Below are 9,600 nucleotides of genomic sequence, written 5' to 3' on the forward strand. Positions count from 1 at the left end.
AGAAAAAATTCCACGGAGTTATAACACACGAAAGATTAGCAACGTGTGATAGCAAACAATTATAAAACGTAAACATGATCGTAGAAATTAATTAAAATTATTCAATATCTTATATTATTGACCAATTAAATATTAATCGAACGAACGAGATGCCAACTAATGTAAAATGATAATCATTAATGTATATTTAATATAGACTCCGAACTCTAAAGCAAATATCAGTACGATGAGATAGTTATAGTAGTAGTAAGGCGATGGATAAAACGGTAACACGGAAATATTAAAACCGTACACGTAAGTTAGCAGGATATATGATTGCGAATGTAACATAGCGTAAACCAGGGAAGAATTAAAAAAAAAAGGAGAGAACTACTGGCGATGCCGAAGCGTCTACTTTAGAGCAACGACTTTATTGTTGAGTCGTTCGTGCGGAGAACGAGAGAGAGAGAGAAAGAGAGAGAGAGAAAAGAGGGATGAAATATACGAAGAAGAGGAAGAAGAAGGGAGGAAAGAGAAAAAAAAAAGAAAAAAAAAAAGAAGATTAAGAAGAAGCAGAGAAGTAAAGCTGAATAACGTCGCGAGGTTCGCCGATCGCGAAGCTGATAACGAAGGCTGCTGGTGCTCGTGATAAGGCTGGGCAGGATAATTAACACGTGAGAACCAGCTCCTCCCATAGGAAAGCAAAACCTCGCCTATATACGCCTCTTTCTCTTCTCGGTATCGGTGTCGTTCCAACGAGCTCTATACTTATTCCTTGTAGTTATGTACATATACGTATATATGTACATATATATATATATATATATATATATACAAATATATACATATGTATATATACTCTAACACATATGTGAGAATTAACTGGTGTATAGTCGTTGTCGTCGGACCGAACGAACTCGTCCGTTCTCACTCCGTTGGAAAAGAAGAAGAAAAGCAAAACATGTTCCGCGTTTGCAGGAAGAGTAATAACGGTACAGGATCAGGGTGGATAAGGATGTTAAAGATGTCCTCGTTATAGCTTATAAGCGTGCACTCTCTCTTTCTCTCTCTCTCTCTCTCTCTCTCACTCTCTCTTTTCTCTTCTTGCCTCTCTTTTTCTTTCTATCCATAAATAGTGGCTAAGTCGTGTGAAATTTTGCAGTAACTCGGTAACTAACTTAAATATTATAAAAAGTGACTCACCCTATACATATATATATATATATATATATATATATATATATATACATGTATATGTACAGCTTCCGCGTTCGATCCTACATGGAATACAATGTGCTGTGTAGTTGCAGGACAGGAAGGCTCGTTTGAACGTAGGCGTCTATCTCTTAATTCCCCAACAGCATCCCTTTTATACCTTTTTCACTTTCCAACTTCAGAATCTTCATATCATAGAATATATACATTTCTATTCTTGTAAATGCGATGATCTGTTAACAATAAAAAAGAAAAATCGAAAAAAGATATTAATAATATAGAAATTTGCATTGAATAATTATATTAAAATTATATATATATATATATATATATATATATATTTATTTAATTATTGAACGTCATTGTAATAAAAATAATTATGACGAAACGATTCTATTACATTATATACCGATAGGCAAATAATTATTGAGAACGAGCGTTTTCTACGTTTACCTTTCTCATCTTTGATTTTATTCCTTCAATAATAATCTCAGCAACTGCAAGCAAGCTATGGAAAAAGAGAGAAAAGTAAAAAGGTCATCGAGTGACGAACGACCGAAGCTGTTCGAGTCGAAGGGAAGTGAAAAGATCTCCAGAGACGGCCGGTCACGCTCCCTAATTGAGGGACACCGCAATAATTTCAGGGTGGCCCATCCGGGATTCTCGAGCCTCTAGGTAGGAAACGAAGAGGGAGTATCTAAAGGAAAAAAAAAAAAAAAAGAAGAAGAAAGAAAGAGAGACAGAGATGGGACGAGTTGAGTCGAAAGATCGACGGCCACGACCACCGTAACATCGAAATTCTGTGGAATTCGGAGACACGGTGAGAGAGAGATAGATAGATTGAGAAAGAGAGAGAGAGAAAGAGAGAGAAAGAGAAAAGAAAAACCACCCTTCTTAGTCACGCTACTCAACGAACCGGCAATTATGACAAAAGTCACCGAAACCGTTAGTACAATGTCCGATCCGTTAAACGTTCCCAAAATTCGAGGAAGGAAAAAAAAGAGAGAGAGAGAAAGAAATTCTACGCACTGTGATACAGATTGAAAGAAAAAAAAAAGAAATGTCCTGACTTTTTTTATCGCACATAGAATTACACATTCACAAGATCGCAGCTTTTACGAGAAACATTATCGGCGAATAAGACGGTATTATCGTTACCAGCCATTAAAATCGACCGTAAAACTGGCGCTAACACGATCGAAATTCCAATTACCTAGTGAATTAAAAGAGAAAAAGAAGAAATAGAAAACGGTGCCTCTCTCTCCGGTGCATTCTCACTTCTTCCTCGTTTCTTCCTCCTTCTTCTAATTCACATTCTCCATCTTCGTCTTCATCGATTCTTGAAATACTTTAACGCTCGTTGTTAGCCACGAATCATCGGCCGCCATTGAACGGAGTTATTACGCGTAGTTATTGGGCCTTAATAGGTTCAACAGGGGCCTCACCACTCTGGATATGTCGATTATCGGGTTATCCCTACCACTTTCTTCTCAAGAGCTACTATACCAAGTACACGCGAGGTAAATACATGTTATGTTAGACTCTATACTCCGTGTAAGAGTCCCTCTACACACGGATATATACGATTTATCTTTTTGCGAGCCTTGGAGTCACATCTCTATATCTATGTATGTGTGCGTGTATGCATTCTTGCTACGTTCGCAAATACACATTACACGTATTCGCAGGAAGGGATTCGACACAAGGAAATACGTATATATACGTATACGTATATATATATATATATATATATATATATATATATAGAAAGAGAGAGATTTCTTGTAGGGTACGCGCGAGCACAAAAGTAACCGCACTGCGTTTATTTGTAGTCGTTTCAAGAGGAAACGTGTTTTGTATCTCTCTCTCTCTCTCTCTCTCTCTCTCTCTCTCTCTCTCTCTCTCTCTCTCTCTCTCTCTCTCTCTTTCTGTACTTGTTTCTCTCACAGTCGATGGTCGACACAGGTGTCACCTATATATGAAAGAGAATATATTCAGTAACACGTTATCAGGATAAGACGAGGTCGACTAAAATTTTTCCTCGATCATCTCGTCGTCGAGTGAGACGCGATAAATAAATAAACGAGAAAGTAACTTCTTACGTATGTATATACGATATATAAGGAACCCGAGTACCAAGAAGAAAAATGAACTCTTCGCGTTCGTCCTCCTGAGAACGTGCGCACGCTCGGTTAGTTCGAAAAGATAAATATGAATCGTTGTTGGGCAGCATCGCGAGACCGTATCACGTGCATTGTTTGCCAACCTGAAGAACTACTACTACTACACAGTTTCGATACGATCGTGGATGGAGTCATCGGATATCAAAACGAGCAAACGATGTACCTTTCCAGCTGTTGTTTCTTTTCATCCAAAGATTTCACTTTCAATGTTCCCTGAGAAAGAGATAGAGAAAGATAGACAGGTAGATAGATAGATAGATAGATAGATAGATAGAGAAACAGAGAGAGAGAGAGAGAGAGAGAAAAGAGAAAAGAAAATAATACTTCTGTAGAATTTTCTCCAACAAATAAATACATCGTCCAAAATTTTATGAAGTTTTCGTAGAAAACTTTATAAATAATAAAATCATTTATTCTCAAATAGCCTACTTTTTCCAATAAGAAAAAAAAGAAAAAGGTATTACTTACTAAACATAAAAAAAAAGAAAGAGAGAGAAAGAAAAAGAAAAAGAAGAAAAATGAAAGAAAAAAAAAAAAGAAAAAAGAGAGATAGAGAATATCAAATCCTCGCTCGAATAAAATTTTACCATTCAGATGGATAAGACGTTTAACAGAAACTAGGAACGAGGTAGAGCATCCTAAGACTAGCTAGGGGAAAGATAAATCCAATCCGTTGGTGTTTTGAACCGGTGTGCTCGCGCACGATACTCGTGCTATCTTTCGTGGCTTCCGTTCTCCTCTCTTGGAGAGTTGGATGTTCGTTCCAAGAGTCAATCTCTCTCTCTCTCTCTCTCTCTCTCTCTCTCTCTCTCTCTCTCTCCTCTTTCTTTCTCGATACGATCGCGGATGGAGTCACCAGATATTACGAGAGCAGCACAGCATTCTCCTCTCTTCGTCGTTTCCTATACCAGGGATCTCCCTCCTTTCAAAGATAGAAAGAGAAAGAGAGAAAGAGAGAGAGTGAAAGAGAGAGAGAGAGAGAGAGTGTGGTTCGTGGTATACAACAACACGTTGAAGCACACAGGTTTGCCTTCGATCGGGTTACCGATCGCCCCCTCGTGCCAGATGCGCGCCATTGCCTTTTGCCAAGCGCCTTGCTGCACTCGTGTTTTGCGCCCGCGGGAGTGTTGCATCGGCGATGCATCTGGACGATGAAAGCGAAAGAGAGACAGAGAAAGAGAGAGAGAGAGAAAGAGAGAATAGTAGGGGAAAAGAAAGAGAGAAGCGTGTCAATGGGAAGCTCGTGGCACGCACCTGTACGTTTTTCAGGAGGGAAGGACCCCGGAGCCGAGTTAAAAGGAGGGCGTGGAACGAGCTGCTTGGAGCCTGCTAAAGGGGGTGCGAAAACGTCCGTCCCCCTACCCTTTTTTCTTTTTTTTTTCTTCTTCTTTTTTCCTTTTTTAAAGGGACATAAACGACCCACGCATCTGTCGCAATCACCGCGTCATTGTCAGCATAAACCGGGAACGATTTAAAAATCCCCGACTGCTATGATATACACCGTGCTCGGCTTTTAATTCTCTCCAATTCCTTTCTTTTTTTTTTTTTTCTTCTTCTTCTTCCCCTCTTGATCTCACTCATTCCACGGTCGGATACTCATCCAGTGGGATCGAACTTATGTAAATCCCGAGGATTTATTTCAAACGTATTATTTCATATAATACGTATTTTCCTACGATAATATCGTAGGAAGTTCAATGAAACGCGTATATCGTGTTTAAACTCGATCGACGAAATACACTATACTATTTTATGTTCGTTAATTCGTTAACGATTTAAATACAATTGTATTACGAAATATTTACGTGATGATTTATTTCGTTTAACGCCGATAGAAATATTCGTTAGCGTTTACGCCAATGCGGGCGCGTGGGCCCACGCGACCGAATATCGCACCCTTTCACGAATTTCGATATTGCTCACGCTAATGCGTGATTTCGCACACGTGTTTAATACGAACGATGTGTTGTGGGATCATCTAGACAGGGCTCTGGTAGGGTAAGCCAAGGCACTTCGTAATACGAGAACGCGAGCACTTACGTTGTTCCTCGATGTTCTTTCTTTTCTTCTTCTTCTTCTTCTTCTTCTTCTTCTCTCATGAGTCGCGTCGGTTCCTTCTTCTTCTTTTTCTTCTTCTTATTTCCGAAACCCCTTTTCGTACTTCTTTTGCTTTTTCTTTCTTTTCTTCTTCTTCCTCTTTTTCTTCTTTTTCTTCTTCATCATCATCATCGTCATCTACTTCTTCCTTTCGTAGGACTACTCTTAGCACGAGACTTTCTACTCCCCCGGCGCTAAACGTAAGACGAGAACCAACACGCTTCGGATAAACCGGAGAAGTAGATGCCGATCTCTGTGTGGGACACGTTCTCAAAAACAGAAGGCCGTTCCCTTTTAAAAGGGCTGTGTGTTATGTCAGCTTCCTCGACGATATATCAACGCTCTACCAACCGGTCATTTTAACTGGACTAACCTCGGGAGGACACGGAAACCCTGTCAAAAATAATACATTACCATAACGATTCTGTTATTTATGTATAATATTAATACATAAAGAATTTAGAATTATATAAAGAAAACATTTTCATTGTCTTCGACATTATTATTATCGTTTAAATTGATCAGTAATAATGTTAGATCGATATTCAAAAAAGAACAAAAAAAAATTTATATGGACTGTCGTGTTATGTCAGCTTTCTTGAACGATGCATCCATCAATGATCCACCATCCGGTAATTTTGAATGGAACCTTGAGAGAACATGGAAATCCTGTTTAAAGTAATACGTCATATATGAAGAATCATGTGATTTACGTAAGTATTAATAGATATGCGATTGAAGAACTTAGAATTATATAAAGGAACGTATTCCTTCTTATCTTTATTATTATTTTGGTTGGAATCAATAGATAAAAATATAACGATCGATTTAGAAACAATTCACGTTGAATTTAACGAATCAACGATCGAGTTCAATTATCGATAAACTTTTAATTCTTCATAAAGAGATATGAATCGTCTGGGTAAGCGAAGCGGAGTGTTAGAATTTCAAAGCTCCGCTCGCTCGAGCGGAACCTTTCAAGGTTGCTCTGAATTGCGAGGATACGCGTGAAATTAGAAGTTAATGAAGCGAACGTAAATTATGTTTCCCAAGATGAACAGTAACAACTTGTACTTGTCTTTTTTTTCTTCCTTTATTTTTTTTTCTTTTTTTTTTTTTTTTTTTTTTCTTTTTTTTCCCCCTTTTCGTTGACCCGTGATACGAAAGAGATAATAATCTCAAGTGGAGGGTACCATAGATAGCCCAATTTACGATGGAACGTGTTCGAAGGGTAAAAGCTTTGATCGATTTGAGAGGGATAGAGAGAAGAACACTTGTCCGTCTTCCCATACGCGACAGACGGCTCTTTTTTCACATCCTGTTACACAATGTAACCGAGGTGCCCTTAAAAGTAAAGCCGACCCTCGGCAGCAGAATATAAACCGCACGCGCTCGTGAATACTAAAGAATCATCGATGGTCTCGATGGGTTACTCGTTACAATACAAAGCGTGCGATTCCTTTTTTAAAGGCCAAATCATTTGCGCTTATTGCAACAAAGTGAACCAAAGAAAAAAGAAAGGAAATAAGCAAAAAAAGAAACGATTTTTTAATCGAGTTGAATTAATTTCTTTTTTCTTTGTTTTTTATCCTATACTCTGATGATTCTAAAAGGATTTGCATCAAACGATTTATATCTATCTATCGAATATCTCGTTAAATAAATGGAAGAAAGATGTCGCGCTGATAAAATATTTTATTTAGATTCACAATATTAAGAAGCGATCATCTACCGATACAAAGAGAGAAAAAGAAAATAGAACTGCTATCATCTATATTCCTATCGATCCGCAAACGTAATATTTGACTTTCCTGGATAAACCACTGGTTTAGAGTTCACAGAAGCACGAACGCAAAATATTATCATAATCCGATGCGCGGTGAAGCTGGGTAGCCAACGTAGCGGAATAAAACATGCCGCGCCGGGGCGCCAGTGAAGTGGATCTGTGAAACTCGTGCGCGAATCGGCTCAACCACGAATTGCTTCCGCAGTACTCACTTCCAAGTGGCGTAACAAACACGGTATAGAAACACTTCGAAGGTATCGATTCGTCGAATACCATTCTCAGTATTAGATCGTGATGGTATATTATCTTTGAAGAAGAAAAGAGGAAGAAGAAAGAGAAAAAGGGACCCGGAAAAACGATCCGCAAACTATTCAGAAATGATATGTAACGGAATCGATGATCGAATCGGCACGGTGGTCATAATCTAGAATCGAAAGGCCGATCGATCGAAGGTACGATTCACGATCATTAATTTCCATCTACATTGAAATCATTCGCCATAAAAAATCAATCATTCCTGCTGTCTGTCTCAAAAATTTTACTTTGTATTTTAACTGGTTAAGAAATCCCCGAACTACATATACTTGTATCGAATTAACATACATAGGCGTCAAAACGTGCCGCTTAACGAAATCAAAGTTTTATTTTTACGATTTTTATGTTTTAACGGAACCAAAAAAAAAAAAAATATCAAAGAAAACTCTTTAATATCTAGAGGACATTAGAACAATGACTATACGATGCTTCTGAATAAAACTTGGCAGTTGAAACGGTAGTAATACTGCGCACCTAACGGTAGAAACGATCGGCTAACATTACATTCGTGAAATGAACCTAAAGTCAACGACAACGAGGAAAGAAGGATAGAGGGAAAGAGAGAGAAAGAGTGAGAGAGAGAGAGAGAGAGAGAGAGGGAGAGAAGGGTGACTGCACTTGCCCCAGATACGAGAGTAATCCATCGATAGAATTCCTATATGCGCTTTAATTGCGTGCGACCAATTCCCGAGCACGAGATCAAAACGATCCGAGCTACCACTAATGGTGTCCGATATATATCGCAAAACTTCGGAATGTTTTACCTATGCCGACACTAAATTATTTTTCTATCATAATACTTACGCGCTTTCAAATCGGCTTTACATCCGATATATATATATATATATATATATATATATATATATATATATATATATATATCTTATAAGAACCTACGGCCTATAAAAAAGATATCAAACAAGACTTTCACTTGGAGGACGCCCGAAGGCTCGCGTGTCACTTAACATCGACAAGTACGAGTACGAGTGCATTTACTTTGTGATCACTATGGCTTCTGGAAAAGTCGACGCCAATGGAGAAGGTCCAATGATACTCACGATCGATGAATCCAATAATGACGATAATATCGCGAGAACCGAACGGAGTTCGATCAAAGGCCATAGAGAAGCAGTTGCTTCGAGAAAAGGAGAGAGAGAGAGAGAGAGAGAGAGAATCAACGTCGATCTTAGGATATCGAGTTATTAATTATCTTAACCTCGGCTTTACGTACGTTAACATGTACAATGCACATACACACGCGAGCATAGCTATATATATATGTGTGTGTGTATGTGTGTGTGTGTATATTATATATATAAATAATAGATAGATTTGTAGATACGTTAGATATGAAAACCGTCCGTCGATCAGTCCACGTCGTCGTTAGATTTGCCACGATGGCGGAGCTCTTACAAGAGCAAAACAAAAAAATTGAAATTATTTTACAGCTTATATCATAATTTCGCTCTCCATTCGTTTTAACAGCTAACAAATAAGTTTATCGTTACGTTAATCTTCTAAGAAAGAAAAGAAAGGAGAGAAAAAAAAAAGAAAAGAAAAGAGGAGAAAAATAAAAAAAAAATCTTCGTTTAGGACATTAAAATTTAACGATGAAACGTTTCAGCGGGATTCCATAAGAGAATACGTACAAAATAATTAGTCGGCATCATTGATTTCATCTGCCAATAAACGTCGGCTTCCCTTTTTGACTCGACGAGTTATACGATCTTATTAATGCCGGTTGATGTTAATGCGAGAAAGAACCAATACGCAAGCCGTTAATAGTGTTTGGCCGCTTGACCGAAAGATCGTTAATTATTATTCGAGGTCCTGCGGAATTGTGTGACGTATAAATATCATGAAACGACGTACACGAGAGATTCCGACGTACGTCGCTCGAAATAATGATAATTAATGATCGATAATTCACGTCCTTATGTCTGACGTACTAAACCACATCCTTTGTTTTAATTACTTTCGTCAGATCGTATCGATCGGGAAATAAAGACAACGCGATTTGTATCT

At 38.2% G+C, this 9,600-nt stretch overlaps 1 long non-coding RNA gene across 10 annotated transcripts in view; it reads right to left on the reverse strand.

Moving 5' to 3' along the window:
* Positions 1 to 1,247: 1,247 nt before the first annotated feature.
* The window catches only part of LOC118448337 (uncharacterized), a 38,804-nt gene continuing 30,451 nt past the window's right edge, over positions 1,248 to 9,600 (reverse strand). For 7 of the 10 annotated variants that reach the window (XR_014983359.1, XR_014983356.1, XR_014983360.1 and 4 more), the window contains 2 exons: positions 5,418 to 5,867; positions 1,248 to 1,427 (listed from right to left, as the gene is read on the reverse strand). This is a non-coding gene — a long non-coding RNA (uncharacterized LOC118448337). Of the gene's footprint in view, positions 1,428 to 1,647; positions 1,892 to 5,417; positions 5,868 to 9,600 lie in introns of those variants that run through there. The other 3 variants (XR_014983353.1, XR_014983354.1, XR_014983358.1) reach the window with 2 other exon arrangements.

The sequence above is a fragment of the Vespa mandarinia genome, chromosome 20 (assembly GCF_050613455.1).
Source record: "Vespa mandarinia isolate Hongniang chromosome 20, ASM5061345v1, whole genome shotgun sequence".
In the NCBI taxonomy this organism is placed as follows: domain Eukaryota; kingdom Metazoa; phylum Arthropoda; class Insecta; order Hymenoptera; family Vespidae; genus Vespa; species Vespa mandarinia.